This window comes from Larus michahellis, chromosome 16 (genome assembly GCF_964199755.1).
Source record: "Larus michahellis chromosome 16, bLarMic1.1, whole genome shotgun sequence".
NCBI classification, from domain to species: Eukaryota; Metazoa; Chordata; class Aves; order Charadriiformes; family Laridae; genus Larus; species Larus michahellis.
In genome coordinates, this window is record NC_133911.1 from 5,852,338 (window position 1) to 5,864,864 (window position 12,527).

Here is a 12,527-nt window from a genome sequence, read left to right on the forward strand (position 1 = left end):
TTCCCTCTCCCAGAGCCGGAAGGTGACAGGGAGCATGGAGTGGCTTCATGCACAGTGGCAAGGGTGCTTGCCCCATTCCTGCAGTCTCTGTTTTGCAACCCTGCCAAAACAGCTATCACAACTGCCCAAGACGTGGCAGTGAAATGAAAAACTGGCCAGAGGTCACGCACAGTGAGTCTGTGGTTGAATCCAGGAGCCCAAACCGCCTGCGCCAAGCACCAGCTGACAGTACACCTCCCCGCGACCCAGCCCCTCATAGGGACCCCGCTTTAGCCCCTCGGAGAGCAAAAGTGAGAGGGACTTGGCTCTGGGGAGTCTGTGCTGCCGCTGTGGCTCTCCCCTGTGTTTTGGGGCCCTGGTGCTCTGTGCGTGCGGACGGCCTCCTCCTGTCACTTGCACTCCACCGCTGCCTGCATGCTGCGCCAAAGATAGATGCCTGGTGTTGGCCGGGACCCAGAGCGGGAAGGAGCTGGTGAGATATCCCAGATGGATGGACGGACACGGAGCACAGGGAGCCCCTCGGGTAAGGAAGATGCATAACCAGCCTGGCTCCTTTCCCCATGCAAATCCTGGTGCTCACAAGGCTGAGGACACGGCTGGAGGAACAGCTCCCCCGCTTGAGGTCCTTCTCTCACCCGGGCACCCTCTGTCCTTCTGGCTCTCTCATCCCCTCTCTCACCTTTTTCTTCCCTTTGTTCTCCCTTTCTTCCTTGCTCTTTCCATCACTTTCTCTGCCATTCTGTCATGCTCTTTTTTCTCTCCCTCCCTTTTGTTCTCTCCCCCTTTCCTGAGCCTTCTGCCTGTAACTCTCTCTGCCTTCCCAGCTTCACTCCCTTGCCCCTGTGCACGGTCAATTCTTGGGTTTGAGTTTTTAATTGTTTTTTTTTTTTTACTCCCCTTCTTTCGGCCGCAGCTTATCAATGATGCAAGAGGAATAACGCCAATTTACTTAGAATGTGTAATCCCCAAATCAGATTGGGGGATTGTATGAGGCAATATGACCTTGCATATGTCTCCATTAAAGCCAGCCAGGCCTCCTCTTGTATTCTGTGTTCCCAGTACATATTTAGACAGATAACGCTAATTGTACTTGACATGTCCTCTTAAGGATGGACTCTTCCCTCCCCCAGCTCTGCCTGCTTCCCTGCCTGACAATGCGCCAGAGCAGAGCCCGCTCGCTCGCAGCACGGCAGGGCACGGCACGGCACCTGCAGGGCTGGCCAGCCGGGTGGGCGTTCGGCGCAGCCCGTGTACCTGGCTCCGCTGCGAGAGCACCGGTGTCCTCCCCGGCGCTGCACACCTCCATGTGGGAAGCGGGGCTGGCCGGCACAGACAGGGCAAGGAGCAGGGGCAGGGGAGCGTTGCTGGGACATAGTTAATCTGAGATTATGCACTGTTACTGTGACAATCTTGGATTCTCTAGAAAAGTGAGCAATGTGTTGCCACCTCTGAAGCCATGGGTGCCACCTCACCCTGCCCCTCTTCCTGCTTACCGCACTGCCACCCTCCCTCCTCGTCCTCCCTGCCTCTCCCTGCCTCCTTGACCTCCTCTTCCCCTTTTACTTGCTCCAGCCCCCTCCTCTGCTTCGGGAGACCAAGGGCTGGCTCCTTCCCCTGAGTCAGAGGGAGACAAACCTTTTGGGGACACGGCCCAGCCACGACACATCACCCCTCACCAGAAAGTACAAAGCTCCAAAGTGTTCAGACAAAGAGAAGAGACTTGCTCGCCAGGACCATCTTCGAAGCCTCCCTCCTTTCCAAGGACGGGCTGCCACCCTGCACCTCTCAGCTCCTGCATCTGGGCACAAAGCTCTTTGGATAAATATTTATATCTGGCTACTGGCCTGTGGATCCCAGCTCCAGCTTCTAGGGAACACTGTGAAGAAATCCAGATGTCCCTCTTCCCCATGCCTGCCCGTACATCGCTGCTCTAGAGCAGACAAGCACGACGCAGGAGGAGGAGGGGAGCTTATTCCAAGGAAACCAATGGATCCAAACTCTTCGCCAAAGTGGACTCAGATTTTTTTTTTCCCCTTGACACAACATCCTAATTCGACTTTTTCAGTATCTTTCCTTCAACAACCTTTTTTCCTTCCTCCCCTTCCTACCCGGCAACTGCGCATTTATTAATTCATGAGGCACTAATTAGTTCTTTGTTTAATTTTGTGTTAAACAGACTGACCGGAATGATAACGACTTGCAGCGTTGCATTACGGTCCCCAACCGCCCCTGTTTTCTGACAACAAGGGAGCGCAGTGAGACTGGCGTGATGAACCCCAATTCCCACTCCAGTTGCACTTCATTAAGTCAAAATGTGACAAGAAGCTTAGAGAGCAACTTTCAGATCGGATCGCACATAACAATTGGGCAGGAAACTTTCCGAGGGGGAAGCGGGAGAGGCACTCGCAGCGAAGGCTGGCACGGTGCACAATTCCCCGGCGTGCCTGCCTTAAAGGAGCCGGCTCGGGCTGCTGGCCGAGGCAGGACTGAGGGCACGTGCTGGCGGCGAGGAGGAGGAGGGGGAGGAAGAGGAGAGGAAGGGTGGCAAGCCAAGCCAAATGCAGGGCAGGAGGCTCACTGCTTTCCGCTCCCATCAGTTTCATTTGCAATGACGGGTTGCGTTGGCAGCCTCTGCGACATGCAACCTCGGCGAGTCACTCCGGAAACTCTGAGGGCATCTTTAGGAACCTTCAGCCCCATGCCTCAGTTTCCCTCCTGTAGCTCTGCAATGAAACAGCTGGTGATCCTCAGCTGCTATTCAATTGTCAAGAACTACATAATTATAATGGAGTCCCCTAAATTGCAATGGGAGAGGTCGAATATTGGCACATACAATGCTAAAATGAGAACTGAAGGAACACCAGGCAGAGGGATGGCTGCTCTCACCAGGAAGGAGCTGTGCCTTCCTTTAACTTTGCGCTGTGCCTGACACTCCAGTGGCACTAACAATTTTTGAAACTCTTCCTGAGAAATCTAGAATCAGCAACAAACTTGGTAAACAAGCGCCCTGCACCCTGAGCTTGGCCCTACAGGTGGGAATACAGCCACCACAGCGCTGCCAGCCCGTGAGCTCTTTGCCACTGAGTGCCGCAAAAGCCTCTCTGTTCGGAGCTACAGCACAGGGTTTGGGCACACGGTCACACGTCTGGCCTGGCCCAAGCCTCACTGGTCAAAAAAAGTCTGAGCATGACTTATTCCTCGGCACCGGCCCACATGTGACTGACAAACAGACAACACGGCCTGGATCATAACCAGGCTCAGCAGGATCTGTCCCACTCCTGTTGGCACATGAGGGTGCACAAAGTATGGCCAACTCCTTGAGCCCCTTCTGTCTCACTGAAGTGCAGTGAAATGTAAACAGCCTACAAGAAAATGAAAAGGGTCTTAAACCACCTCCTGAGAGGGTGGATGTATGTGAAAAGGAAAAGAGGACTTCCCAAGTGTGCAGAACATGGAAGTTTTGCAGCAGTCCAAAATGCATCTTCTGCTATGGCATGGACATCAGCTGTGGGAATAGGCCAAGATCACAGAGAACTGAAATGAACTGAAATGCCTTTTCTAGCAGGTATTTTTCCACACTTCTCCCTCATCCCTCTCCCTCTCCCCCCAGGAAAGGAAGACTCATCCCCAGCTTTGCTCGGCAGAGGCCCAAAGCTCAACGAGGGTCCAAAACGCTGGCAAAGCCACATGAAGGACTCTCTCTTGAGGGTCACATCAGGACCAGGGAGTGACACTTGAGCGGTGTGGGCATGCACAGCAGTATGTCCTGAACAGGGCAGGGGCAGAGGAGTGAGCACTGTCACCAAAGCCTCCAAGCCTCAGGGGACGCCTGCGCAGCATCAGTCTCTACGTGCGTTATCAGTATTTTCACCTGAGTGAGCTCTAAACGTAGGGGTCTTTGGGGAAGGGGCCAGGCTGCAGTAAGGTATCACAGCGTGATGTTTGCAGTACACTCACAGCTGAACACCACACGGATCTGCTAGCAGACGTGTTTGCGCTGGCTTCCATCTTTCATGAATCTGGAATACAGCAGGGACCTCTGTGACTGACGAAAAGGCTGTTCCTGTATGACAGAAATCCCAGGAAGACATCAGATCCCTCTGATTTCAGTTCTGCATGTGCTCTGGATCCCATAAAAAGGCATATGTAGATATTAACAGCTGGAGGGTTGGACTGGTGTTCGTAAAGGGCAAAAGCACCCATTAACACCTGAAGCGAGAAGGTCCAGGATTGCTGGGGACAAGAAACACCCCCTCCTGTCACCAGCCCGTCAAGCCTTCTTGGTTTTGCAGAAAGACTGGAATATCCTGGCTGCTCTATAGATGCAGCTGAGCCTTGTCATCTGCTGAGATGTTTCAGAACAAAAGGCAGATACAAACCCATCCCTTTCCTCTGCGAGCCCAGCGTGGGCCCTGGGCCGTGGACCCTGCTTAGGCACTGATGCTGAGAGGAATGCAGTTCACACCCTCTCTCAGGAGCGAGGGGATGGGGCAGCGGCACAGAAGTGTCCCTGGACTGGCCCAAGCCTGGCCTGAGCAGGGGGAGAAGCTGGTGAACCAGGGCAAGGAACCGGCACAACTGATGGGACAGAGCTATGGGCAGCTGAAGGACACCCCAGGTTCTCCAGGACAGAACCCCGCATGCTCTCACGGCCCAGTCACACCCAGTTTTCATCTACCCGTTGTGGGCTGCTCAGGGAAAAGCACATGGGCTGAAGGAGAGGGCAACTCGTGGTATCTCCTGTTTCCCCCTTTCTTGGCTGCCATTACAAGGCAATACCAGTAGCGCAATACAAACCAACTACATCCCCTGATTGTTAGGGCTACACAGCTGTCAGCACTTGCAGGGAAGTTCTGTGCTGAAAATTAGTGTAACAAGTGTCCCAAATAGGTCATGGTCTGCCCCTTCTTCCTAAAAAAACCTGCTGAAATGTCCTAGACTCCATCCTCAATCCTCTTTAACCAGGAAAACTCTCCTCCCAGGATTACAGGCCCACTGCCCCCCTTCTCTTCCCCTCCATCTGGCTGTGAGCAGCCTGGGACCGAGTGCTCTTCCCAGCCCTGGGAGAACCCTGCAGTTTCTCTCTCATAAAAAAGAAAAATGGGAGCTATAAAAAAGGCAAAGAAAAGAAAAGCAAAGCAAAGGGAAATCACTGCGAAGGAAGAAAAAGAGCAAAGCCCCCCTCCCCTTCCCACCCCTTCCCCATTACCTGCCTTTTAGCTCTGGGTAGAGCCGCCTGCTTCATTGCTCCCAAGGACTCCCCCTTGGCACAGTGCTCCCTGGGGAAATTCTGCCCTGGCTCTCACCCTTTCCCCCTCTGCTCAAACCTGTTGAGCAGAGCCCAGTCCCGCTCAAGAAAGATGATGCAAAAAGAAGGAGGAAAACCAGTGCTGGGCAGTAGAAAAGGGACAGGGGCCATCTGATGCCCACTGGGCACCTCTGGAGTGCTGGAGACAAGGACAGGACAGAGGGACAGGAGACGGCAGCCCTGCTGGTCCCAATCCCCAGCTGGTCCCAGCTTCCCAGCACCGATGGCACCCAGGAAAGGCCCTGGACCCCCACCTCACAGAGCAGCTACGGCACTGCCCAGCACAGTGGGAAGGGGGTGCCAAGGGAGGATCCCAAGGAGCTCACCTCATCTCCCGCCCCCACATCTGTACAGCACAGCAGTCCCCAAACTTGGCATTCGGCAGCCCTGGGCTGGCTCCTGCTAATTTGCTGTCAGGCTGCCTAAGCAAACCAATTAAAACTAATCATTAATTATAAAAAAGAGAGAGAGAAAAAGACCCTGCACAAATGGAGAAGTGGAAAGGGCATGGGGGAAAGAAGGACAGGAGGGAGCAGAGTGAAAGAAGAGAGCTTGGGAAAGGGGCGGGGGGAAAAAAAGGGCTTTAAAATCCCCCGCAAAGAGCCTTGGATGAAGGCAGCAGAAGGGCAAGTGGTCTCCCAGGGCAAGGCGGGGAGAGGCGGAGGTGAGGGAAGCAGGGGGGACCTGAGAGAAAAGCGACAGTGCCAGGGATGGCAAGGCACACGTGGAGACCAGGTCCTGCCATGGCAGGAGTTGGCGCCATCAATGCAGCCATGAGTGGCTCCACACTCTCTGCGCCATCCCACCCCGGCAGGGCCCTGCCAGAGCCGGAGGGGCACAAGGTGCAGCTCGGCAGAGGAACGGGCGCTTGCTGCTCTGCGGAGATGAGGGCAAAGGAGGAGGAGGATGCAGGGGCAGCAGGGCAAGCAAGGAGGGCAGAGCCAGGGTGCGCACCAGGACTCAGGAGTGCTGTCCCTCCACGTCAGGGCTACCGGCTCTCTCGGAGCAAATGCCTTAGATGGGGATGAAAAATGGGGCATTTATGAAAAGCCCCTGATTATGCAGGTTTGGCTGGGGCCCTTGCTCAACCGCCGTCGCTGCCACTGGCTCCCTGTGAGCTCCGGTGGCAGAGAACCCCGGCAGCTGTCAGCGCAGCCAGCACGCCCCCGCCGCCACCGCCCCCATGCCACCGTTTTGTTCCCCGGACCCGCACACACGCACGCTTCCCAACGCCCCTTTTGAAGAGCCTCAGGCCCACGTCAGGCTGGCGGATGGCGGAGAGGTGGGGGCAGTGCCATGGAAACGGGCCCTTTCCTGGGGAAGCGTGCTGCCGCCCCCCCTCTCCTCGTCCCGGGTGCCCCTTTTGAGGAGCTGTCAGGACCCTGAGTGAGTGTCACACGACCCAAGGACCAGGCGTGACCAAGCCTATTTTCTGCCTCAAATTTGATTGATTAAAAAACTTTTTAGGAAAACCATGTTAAAAGACAAAAAAAAGAAAAAAAGAGGAAAGAAAAAAATTAAACAGAAAGGGACAAGGGGGTGGGGGAAAAGGGAAAGGCCTCTGTGCTGGGTTTCCCTGGCAATAGCACCAGGGGACAAGTGTCAGAGGCAGATAAACAGCATAACCAGGCCGAAAATAAAGGTCAATGGAAGCATGAAACTTAACACAACAGTGATTAAGATAATGATGAAGCAGGGGACCCCAGAAAAAAAAAATAAGTGTGACAAATAGAAATACACATATACGCTCCAAGTGATGGCCCAAGAGACCTGGTACGTGGGAAAAGGTGATGGGGCATGCTGGGCCCTGGGGGTACCTGGGCAAGAGTGGAAATGAAGGAAAAAACAGAGTGGAGGATTTGGGGAAAGGGGGACTGCAACTGCTCCCCAGGCCGGCTGCTGTAGGTCGAGCCTGACCAAGTCCAGCAAGCCCCCAAAGCCCCCTCCCTTAACACAGACGCACTGTCCCAGCCAAGCAGTGCTTGAATTTGCCACCAAATTCCTCAAAAGAGTTTCCCTGAGGCCAGGAGGAGAGCCCGAGTGGGTGTGAATCAGGGAGGCCCTGCTGACACCGACAGAGCTGTGCTGGTTTATGCTGGCTCGGGATCTGGCTCTTTGCCTTTAAGCTACTGGTTTAAAAAGCCTCAGAGATGCCAAGAGGGAAGGATGCTGGTCAGACCTCCCTGCCCACCTCCCCTCCCTTGCCAAGGCTAATTCTGCAGAGAAAAGCCCAGAAAGGCTGAAGGATTCAGAAAGTGAGTCCAAGAATGTCATACCCTTGGGCATTTACCTCCTCCGTCTCAAAACCTCTAGGATGATCTCACATTTTTGGAGCCCAGCTTACGACTTTCAGTTGCCTGGGACTGGCTACGTTACTATCGCCAAGAGGCAGCAAAGAAATTGCAAATTGTTCACTGGCTGTTTCCTCTGTGAGTCCGGGACTTTAAAGATTGTGCAATAGAAAGTGCTGGAGACAAAAGACTTTCCACCTTTACTACACCACCTTCCTATTGGGAGTAACTCTGAGCCCCTGGAAAGTGTCCCTGCTCTGCCTTTTGTGGCACGCCAGAGTCCTGATGCAGTCACCTGTAGGGGTTCCGTGGGACAGGGACAGGGAAGATGCCTGCAGCCAGCACTGGATTTCAATGTCCCTTCCACTTTGCCTCCAGCACAAGGCACCGCTGCCTCACTTATTTCCTTACGTTCGCACAACGAGCTGAATTTCGGACAGAACACGGGTCAGAAAAGGACTGTTCTTCCTACCAAATATCTTGGGGAAAGTAATTTTTTAGTTGAAAATCTTCTTCCTTGTAGTGTTTATCATGAGGAAGAGCAAAGAAATGTTGACACAAAAAGGGCTGAAAAAGTGACACATACATGTTTATACACGCACACAGGCACACACTCTAAATTTCATTTCATCAGAAAGCTGCTTTCCATCAAATATATTTCAATGCAAAATTTCTAGCATCATATTCATGTGTCTCCCCCCCTCCCCCATCATTTATATTCATGGTCTTTTGTAAAGAATGATTCAATTAAACCACCGATGTTCCGTGCTAGGAGAAGAGTCTGAATAGTGAGAGGAACTCCCCAAAAGTACGGCTGGGCCAGGCAAGGCTTTGCTGGACTGGGAGAGGAGACTGAACATCCAGTAAAGACGTGCAGGTCAGAGGGGCTGGGACACCACTGCCTCACGCCTCCGGAAAAACAGCACATCTGAGAGTGCCGTCTCCAGCTATTAAAAAAAAATAAAAATCACTGCTCTGATCCCTGACATTATTGACTGAAAAATGTGATTTGAAAAATAATAATAGAAAGCAAGGCCTTTTTTAATTTCATTTTTGAGCCATTACAGTTCATGTTTTCATTCTTTTTTTTTTCCTCCTTGGTAATCAGAAGAGCGAGAAATGTGATTAAAAACTAAAAAAAAAACCCCAAACAAATAATGAAAGCTGTGATTCTCATTTGGTCTCCTGTGTCCAGAAACATGGACTTTAAGGGAAAACACCAAATGTCCTTAGGCAGAGGGTAAAATGAGGGGTTGGCAATGTTATGTTTTGGTTAATGCTATTATGAAATGTACAGAAAGTCTAAGATACCAAAGATACTTGTAAACATATTCTTGGGTTTTCCTCCCTGCACATCCGATAACAAAGATTTAACACACGCTCGGATGCGTGCTCACAACCCCGAAATGAGACGAGCAAACTAGTGTTGGGAACACGTGTGCGAAATTGTATTAAAGTTGAAATCCCTTCAATGACGGAGCTGATTCTATTTTACTTTTTGCAAGGAAAAACAACCCCATCTCTCAAAACAGACAGTGGAACCTTGAGATCTGATGCACAGATGCAAGATTACTACTCAGCAATAATAAGACCACTTTTATCAAAATCTTTTTTGCATTTTTCAATGAAAATAATGCTCTGTATTTCAAAATGCTTTGTGAGCAAAGGTCAGATTTACTTTCTAACATGCTTAAACTGATTTCTCTTGTTCAGAAAGAAAACCCAGTAACTTTGGCAACAAAACGAAAGGAAAAAAAGGAACATGCCAGATACAAAAACGACCTGGCGTAAAAGTGGAGAAATTTTCCCTGCAGCACACCTTCCCTCACCTCAGCCAGGCAAAGGAGCAACTTTCTCTGGCCGCTGCTCTCGATCGCAGCAGGGTTCGGTCCCCACTGGCAGGCAAAAAGCAGCCGTCACTGGCACAGAGCAAAACGCCAGCGCCTCAGCCGCCCCGCAGTGTGCCAGCAGGTTGGGACGGGCATGTGCCGTGGGCTTCCAGGCTACCAGGGCAATCGGCTCGTTGGGAACATACTCTGACACGTGTGTCCCTATACATGCAGGACCAAATAAGCGCACACACCTCGCAAACGTGTGCAGAACACACAAAACTCCCTCGCCATGGCCGAGGAACTGTCAGGAGAACACAAGCAAAAGCTGCTTCTTGACAGCGAGTCATTTATATTTTAGCTTCGTTCCATTATCCTAACGAATCCTTCATCAGCAGATGCAATATTAACAGCAGAAAATCAGCTCATTACATCCGGGGGGATTTCATCAAGTTGACAATCATATATGCAGCTACCCGAGCCTGGAGAGGACAGTGCTCTCGTTATTTACTTATCTTGGTTTCATCTTAGAGGCTTTTTCTTGCTTTCTTTTTGGGGTGGGGGTGGCGGTTGACGGTCAGGGGGTGTTTCCCAAACAACTGCCAGACCCCAGAGCTTTTAGGATACTGGTCCACAGACAGATGCACTCCGCTGGGAAATGCTCCAGCCCATCCACAGTAGCTGCAGCTGTTAAAGGGGAAAAAAAACCCTCACACAGTCTGCAACCTCTGGAGCTTTGAGGGCATTTCTCTGTGGAGTTCAGACTCCAGGCGGGGGTTTGCACCCTATACACCTCCTGCCTCGTGTCCAGAAACACAGAGAGTGGTTGTTCTGGTTCTTCTGCTCCAGGCAGGACTCCCCAGTTAATGCTCTGAAGGGTCTCTCTTTGCAGGTGTCCTTATCTAACTGCAGCGTCCCCAGAGGGCTAAAATACATTTAAAGAGTCTGGGATTTTGTGATGAACTTCCCAGGCAAGTAACAGAAGAGGCAGTCCAGATGAGTTGAAGGGGAGGAGAAGAGAGTAGCAGGGAGAGTCAAAGGATGAGTTCAGAAGATTGTGGGGCTCTTTTCTCTCCTGCCTTGTCTAGGGAGCATTAAACAACACGGCTGAGGAAGCCAGAGCAAACTGTAAGGACACCTTTAGATGACGCACTAGAACATGTCTGAAATAATCCACAGATCATCCTGTGCAACACCTAGGTGAAAACTTTGAGTCTTTGTTCTTCTTCCGCCACGTATTCTTGCTTTAAAATTCTGTGAATGTGCGTGCACATTTCAGGGTCACTTCTGTTTTTCACAGGCATTCCAGGACCTACAGGCTGAGAAGCCCCGCAGCAGAAAGGCAGCTTGGATTCCCTCCGCTAACCAGCAGAGCAGCCAGATGAGGGCTGACAGGAGCTCCCCATGCCTCTGCTCTGCACCAGACACACCAGCAGCTCCCCAGGCGACTCAAGGTGGGTCATGGAACGTTCTCGGGGCTGCCAGAAAACTAGCAATGTGTTCCTCAGTGCCTGCACAGCTGGGGTCTGGCTAATAGTGCCTGCAGAAGACCTTCCTTGTCTTCCTCAACAACAGCAGCCAACAAAGTCCTTGTCACCTCCAGTCTGCAAAGTCACCACTTGCAGCCTCAGGCCTCCTTCCTGCCTACAAAGGAGCTTTTCTGCCCACCCTGAGATTCCCTGGAGGAACAGGGATCTCCTGCCAAGTTCTCACTCACACATGGTGGGTGCCTTTGCCACCACGTCAAGCAAAGCCTGGTGATTTCAGCTGGAGAGCAACAACCTGGCTTCCAGGACTTCCTCTGCATCAGTGGATGAAGCTGGAGAGACCAGTCTGGAATCGGACATGGACCACTCATGGCAGATACCTGCTTCTGGACAAGCCTCTCTGCTGCTCAGCCTCAACCACCCAACACAGCTGAAGGAAGAAGTTGAGCTCACATCTCCTCCAGCTCAGAGGGGGCTGGGATGGGCATTTTACATTTTCCCAGCAGGGCTGGATTTCTGCACAGCAAGGAATATGTTCCCGGGACGTCAACTCCAATCTCTACTGCGCTCTGACAGATTTAAGCTCCAGTTTGTCCGACAACATCCCAAAGTGTAAGAAACTGGGGGCAGACTCTCTAATCAGGCTGTAGGACAAAGGCCCGGTCTGACCCTGTCACTTCCACTTACTCTTGCTGTCTGTCTCGCTCCCCCCACCCTCTCGGCAGCCTCCCTGCCCACCCTCGGCTGCCCTCCCTTCCCTAACACAGCTGGGCTAATCCTGCTCCTCCCGCGTCCAGAGCAAATCCTCCCCAGAGTAAACCAATCCTGGGAATTTTTATTAGATTATCAGCCTGCCAGCTCAGTGCTGGCTGGACTAATCCTAATCAGGACTGATTTCTATTAGCCAGCTTCAGGGAGGAGCTATGCTGTCCCAGCACCCCAGGCCCACACTGGGGGAGCCCGCGGCTTTTTAGCCCATTCTATTCAAATTTTCCTTTTAGAAAGGAACAAATTTAGTCCAGGATCACTGGCTGCAGCAAATGCAAAGTTTGCAGGCGGGCTACGTGCACAGAGCAGCATTGGGCAGCCACGGGGCAAACTGTCCCCACCTTGTCACTGAGTTGCAAGAGAAGCCAAAGGGGGTCCAGGCTCCACAGCCCCTCCGGCCCCCGCTCCTGGCTGGTATGGCCAGCAAGGGACGGTTAGTGCCACACGGAAAGATGCTTTGTGGCAGGGGACACGAGCCTGCTGGGTAGCAGGCTGAGATGATGGGCTCAGTTCAGACAAGAGGACAAGCGGCCACAGCTTGAGTGACCAGGACAGAGTTCGCAGTGCTGGCTGAGTCAGCGAGGTCTCCATGCCCCATTACCCATGCCCAAAGCAATCTACTCTCACTTCTCTCCCCATTTTACTAAAGCAAACTGTCTCTCAGGTATTTCTTTCCTAAAGCCATCCCTGGCCCTGGAACTGACCTGACTGACAATGTTTGCTCTTTACTGGCCCATGCACTGAGGCTGGTGAAAGTTTTGCCACCGACTTAACAGGATTTGAGTCAAGCCACAATGGCAGCTTGAGGAGGCAGTTCATAAGAAGGGTGTTGAGAAGTGCGCGC

At 52.3% G+C, this 12,527-nt stretch overlaps 1 protein-coding gene across 5 annotated transcripts in view; it reads right to left on the reverse strand.

The window, feature by feature from the left end:
• The window catches only part of CASZ1 (castor zinc finger 1), a 292,054-nt gene that overhangs the window by 110,444 nt on the left and 169,083 nt on the right, over positions 1 to 12,527 (reverse strand). The window lies entirely within an intron of this gene.